Source organism: Asterias amurensis, chromosome 6 (assembly GCF_032118995.1).
Source record: "Asterias amurensis chromosome 6, ASM3211899v1".
NCBI classification, from domain to species: domain Eukaryota; kingdom Metazoa; phylum Echinodermata; class Asteroidea; order Forcipulatida; family Asteriidae; genus Asterias; species Asterias amurensis.
Genome location: NC_092653.1, coordinates 13716375 through 13722668, shown reverse-complemented (window position 1 = coordinate 13722668; position 6294 = coordinate 13716375). Strand labels below are relative to the sequence as shown.

At 38.4% G+C, this 6294-nt stretch overlaps 1 long non-coding RNA gene across 1 annotated transcript; it reads left to right on the top strand.

Moving 5' to 3' along the window:
• Nucleotides 1-1326: 1326 nt before the first annotated feature.
• LOC139938476 (uncharacterized) lies at nt 1327-5065 on the top strand. Its single transcript, XR_011786160.1, has 2 exons — nt 1327-1456; nt 3284-5065. It is a non-coding gene; the product is annotated as an uncharacterized lncRNA (long non-coding RNA).
• Nucleotides 5066-6294: the final 1229 nt, after the last annotated feature.

Genomic DNA, 6294 nt, shown 5'->3' with positions numbered 1-6294 from the left:
TATCTCCAGTAACCAACCCGACGGGCCGATCGCTAAATTAGGCTACAAAATGGATATGGCAAAAAGTACATTCTGAGACCTGACCGACACACTGCTCTATAATCAATTTTGTGAATGGACTTATTCAAAAGGAAACTTAATGTCGTTTTGCTTAACAACTTTGACCAAATGCAAATTCTTTTTACAGCTTCAAAACAGCATTTGACGTACGTGTACATGTATAGGTTTCACAAACTTCAGTGATGGGGTAAACTCTGAAACTGCAACACTATTCCTCCATGAACAGACCGTTTTCTAAAACGGTATTCATGTACTCATTCGAGTTTACTGGCAAAAGATAGTGTCCATAGTTTAAAAACAGCAAGATACGTTTTGCATCAATAGTGCAATTTCTGTATGGAGATTTTTTTAAGTCCGAGGTCGCCACCCACTTTCAACCTAAAGTGGTCCTGACCTCCCGACCTCCTTCACCAAGCAACAGGTGGCCCGTCTCAAAACCAGACAACCCACCACTCACAATACACTGACCAGAATGTAAGCAGAGGTCAGGCTCTTTGTGTAAGGCCCCCCCCACCCCAAAATGTAATTAATTGTAAAGTTCCCTTAGACACCTTCCAACCTATGGCCGGCCTTACCCAATATATCCACATTATAAAGGTTCCGTTTGGTCCCATCCTTGTCCATCAGAATAATTCTCATGCCGTTTGGGAGTGATTGCTTTTTTTATAAATATCCTCCATTTAATCTTTTCAACAAATGAGTCACCTGTCAGAAGGATTTCTAGGAAGTCTGATAACAACGTCGACCAGTGGTTGACACATGGTCGCCTGCGAAACATCAATCTACGGTACTTCATCCATTCAATGCAAATTCGTGAGATTGGTTTCGGTTTTGTCCTGGCACCCAGCCTCTTCGCGGCAATGAATGAACCAATCCGGAGAACCATGCTTAGTACAACACGAAAGTAACCTGACCAAAAAGGGCGGATCGAATGGCGGGTGGGCGGTCAAGGGGCAATGAGTGAACCAATCCGGAGCACCATCTGCGAAACACTGTCCAATGAGTCGCCTGTCAGAAAAATTTCTAGGAAGTCTGGTAACAACATCGACCAGTGGTTGACGCACGGTCGCCGCCCAAACTTCCTCCAATCACATGACTTGTAAGTGCGAGTTTGGGTCCGGGTTTTGCAGACTTGCTACCCGACGTCTGAAACCACACAAACGTATTGAATTCCACACACACAACCGTGTTGGATTCCACAAGGATGCCATACCACTGGACCTTCTAATTTTCAATCCAAGATGGCGCAGGTTACGCTTTTAATAGTATAGATTACATGTATGTACACACTGCATGCTCTCGTCCGTCCGTCAAGCGTCGTCGTCCACAGCTAGTTTTGACGCGGATTTGGTGATTTATGATGCCGATCCGAAACATTGATGGACATCTTTTCTCGGTAAGAAGTTGATTTTGTGCACGGTGGTCTTAACTGGTCACTCTCAAACTGTTAAATGATCAACGTCAATTATTTTAGGATTATATCAGATACTTAATTAAGACTTCCATTAAACATTATTATCAAATAGCATGTTCATCCATGGAGCAATAAACTGTTTATTGCTCCATGGTTCATCCTACTCCTAAATCCTAGCCCCATTATGATAATATCATTATGCCACAAACATGGCCCAATACAGTGGATTTTTGGACCGATTTATTGGGCTAGGTCATCCCTTATTGTTATTCTTATTCTTTATTTGGCCATTAAACAATAACAATATACAAACAGACAGTATGTAAAATAAATAATATAAAAACAAAACTAAAACTAAATACAAAGCAAGACAAACAGTCTGACAGTACGGCACAGGAAATTACAAAACAACCCTAATGTGATGGCCAGCCCCCGATTTCACGAAACTCATCGCAAGTAGCGACGCATCGCAGGGTTTGCGAATCGTCGCAGACCTAAGACACGTCGAGGCTGCGACGAGTTCCATAATCCATTTCACCAAACACGTCGTAAGTGCGACGAGTCGCAATACAAACTATTTTCATTCTTAATAAAAAACAACCTTTTGGACAAGGATGAACTGCTAAAGTTCTGCGGCTGTTTTATGTTATGTACATGTACAGCTTGGTCATGAAACAGTCGTGTATTATAGTTCATTCAATTTCAAGATGGCAGACACTCAACCTAGTGTTTAGGTTTGGGTTGTTTTGGTTGGTTTATAATTATTAATTGGTTGAGTTGTTTAAGTTTGTTTGTACTTTGTTATGCGTGTGTTTGTTTTCTTTAACCCGTCCTTTTTTTTTTTGGGGGGGGGGGAGGTAAATTTCCATTTGTTGTCTAGTGTCTTCCCGATTGGTTCACAGAAGTTATGTGTGGTAATTGTTATGTCCTTTCATGCATTTTTACGTAAACAAATGAAACATAGCATTCTTACGACGACCCTATGGGTCGTCGTAACTTACAACGTGTTCTTCCTCATTGTCAAAGAACTTATGATGTATCCAATGCATCGTAACTTTGATGAAACAACTTGCAACTTGATGAAACAACTTACGATGTGTAACCGGTCGCAACTTGAACTTGCGACGCGTCGCAGCGCGTGGTGAAATCGGGGGCAGGATCAAACAAAAGTATAATTAAACACTCTGTAGCGCGAACTCCTGTTAATCCACTCACATAGGGAGGCAAACTCACTATGTTATATACTCTCTTTGGAAAATAAAAACAATTAAAAGTAAATATAAATAATCTGTATACACAAAGCACAACTTGAAACAACAAAACCAAAAACAAACACCAGAAATTAGACAAGCAAATAAATAAATAAATAACCAAATTGTTAATTAAAAAATGTAAACAAAAAGTAACAATAAGTAAATGAATAAATAGTTGGAAAGGTACATGTAACAAGAAATATAGCAACAAATAAATCAAAATATGGATGGATAAACAAAAAATAGGTCAATAAATAAACAGACAAATCGATAAAATAACAATGCAAGCAACGAAAAGTTAATCAAACTAACTCCTTTTCCAACATACATACCTTTACATCAATAAAAGGATGATTAAATATGAATAAAACAACCGATCAATTAATAAACAAATAATCAATAAACCAGAAATTAGATAAGCAAATAAATAGTTAGATTAATAAATAATAAAAATATTGATATTTTATTTCTGAGTTACATGCACTCATCCGTCTATCTATCCACTCATTCATTCATTCATTCGACCATATTTTTCCTTTATTATATCCAACTGCAGGTATAAATGTAGAAATCAACCTTCAAGCAGTACTGGACTACCATGAAATAATGCAACTAATCCTCCGCCCCACTAGCCTTTTGTCAAGGCCTTCGTGGCTTAGAAACTAGTTTGGTAGAGCCGTGATTCGAAGCGCCTGGAAGGGGATTTTTGCAGGCTGGTCTAACCTTCCAGTCATTTTGAATGCGGATCTATGAAGCAATGAAGGCTACAGTCCCCCTGGTGGTACACAAGAGTATCAGACCAGTTGTCAGTAAAAGTTCTCATGCACTGAACACTTAAAGGCACTGGACACCTTTGGTAACCAGTCTTCTCACTTGGTGTATGTCAACATAATGCACACAAAAACAAACCTGTGAAAATTTGAACTCAATCGGTCGTTGAAGTTGCGAGAGTATAATGGAGGAAAAAACACCCTTGTTGCTCAAGTTATGTGCTTTCAGATGCAAAATTCGAGCTTGAAGTCAATCAAATATTTGAGTGAGAAATTTTTGTTCTTCTCACAAACTACGTTATTTCAGAGGGAGCCATTCCTCACAATGTTTTATACTATCAACAGCTCACCGTTACCTGTTACCAAGTAAATTACCAATAGTGTTCAGTGTCTTTAATAAGGGAATAAAAGGGTAGCGACAGGTTGTTACGTGTGATCGGCTTGGGCGAGGGTCTTGAGCGCATGGCAATGACCCTGCAAGGTTTAAACGGACATTTAAGAATGAGTCACTACTTTTTTATTCGGAATCATAAATGCCCTTTTGTTTTAAACATTACAAAAATACAATTACATGTACAGACACTTTGACCGTTTAAAATTTGAGTTTTGAAATATTTTTTTCAAAACCTTTGTGGAGAGTCTGTTGTGCGTGGGTTGTGTGTACGCGCGCAAGCTTAGAAATAGATTACGTGCGCGCACTTAGAAGTAGATTAAGGGTTGTTTCTAATAGCTTGTATGAATTGCATTTTGCGTGATAATCTTGTGCAGAGGCCAGCCAGTTACAAGCACTGGTCATTATCAACCATTTAAACACCCCCACGTGACGCGCTCTCCACCAATAGGAGTAGAGAAACTGTCTGGGGTATTTATGAATGCTTTTTAAATCTCTATTCCATACAATGCTTTTCATAGTGTCATTGTGTTATTAACATCTCAAAATCTTTTTATGCCTCTCTAGTAGAAAGTAATTAGTGAAAGAAACCTGCATTATGTGACATTCAAGAGATGTGTCCTGTAACCCTGCAGTGAACATGTGAATTAAACATGGCAGGAGATTTAAGTTTGTAGCAAGAAATGGTCTTTTGCCATTGTTCAACAGTGGCTGTCAATCTTTAGCTTCCATGGAATTGCAACAAAATGTTGTTAAACACACTTGCTTGGCAAACAAATTACTTCTCACAAACTGTTGTTTAAAATGTTCAATACATTTTCACACAAAAACGGTTTTTGGGATACATAACTTTGAGTGAGCAATGAATGCTCACCCACAATAGGACCTTGGTCAGACAATTTTCTCACAAGAAAAAGGTTTAAGTTCAAAACAATTTCAAAGTTGGAAGCACTTTCTATTATTATGACAGATTTCTGTTAAATGCACAGAGCTATATATATTGATGTGACTAGAGTGCTAACACCCCATTATACACGCAATAAAGTTTTGAAGCCGTGTGGGCGCATCAAATGTTCATGTACAAACGAATACAAAAAGCTTGATATTTTGTCCGGCAAGTGTACGGCTATTTGCATGATAGTGCATTTGTTATTTTCTATGTGTCATCGAACCAAAAGATGCAGCAAATGTAAACGCACAATCTGCTGATGAGCGTCCAAACTGCGAGCGTCATTTGCGTCATGTTTAAAAGGCATGTATACTATTTTAAGTTTTCGTAGCGCAGACAGATGTAATGGGCAGTTGCGTAGGAAAGCGCACACGGCGAATAGAAAAAAAAAAGCGTCAATGTCAATTAAAATCGTGTCATAGTCATGCAACACATCAAACATGTTTGTTCCCAGGGTGGCTTCAAAACACAGAGCAAGTTAGCGCTATATTAATGTAGATTATTATTATTATTATTATTATTCAATATGTATAGCTCTATGGTTAAACGCAACCTTAAAATTTGTTTTTTATGTGATTATTTGACATTAATATGTGGAACTCAGTTTTGTAATTGCGATGGAATTAAATTTATATTAAATTGAATTAATTTTGTCAACTTTAATTTGCATTGCATTGATTAAGGTTCTTCCTCTTTAAATGCTTTATTCTGGCATTGAGTAGGATTCTGGCCCTATGCTTTAGCATTGAGTAGGATTCTGGCCCATGCTTTAGCATTGAGTAGGATTCTGGCCCTATGCTTTAGCACTGTGTAGGATTCTGTCCCTATGCTTTAGCATTGAGTAGGATTCTGGCCCTATGCTTTAGCATTGAGTAGGATTCTGTCCCTATGCTTTAGCACTGTGTAGGATTCTTCCCCTATGCTTTAGCACTGTGTAGATTCTGTCCCTATGCTTTAGCATTGAGTAGCATTCTCTGACACTTTCGTCATAAAAACTCATGCTATTCTGCAAACACATTATAATGATCCATGATTAACAAGGCAGAGGGCGCCCTATCTAGCCCTCCGTTGGTTTCAGCAATCATTGGTTTTGTACAGTACTATATGGAGTAGAGCAGAAAGCACAGAGGTCAATGAGTAGAGTAGAATCCTACTTCGCCTGTGTGGTAAAATTTTTGTTAACATATCTTGCAGGGGTTTAGAATAATCCTTCAATGGGGAACATTTGCATAGCGGCAATATATATTAAGTAAATTGAATTCGGGCTTTCTTTCCCTCTAAAAAGAAATCCTTGAATGTGGAACATTTGCATAGCGGCAATAACCATTAAGTAAATGGGATTCGGGCTTTCTTTTCTTTTAAAAAATAATCCTTGAATAGGGAACATTTGCATAAAAGGGAATATAGAGGAACGGTGGGAAGTAGTGAGAAGAAGATGGGAGTCTGGATGACTGGGT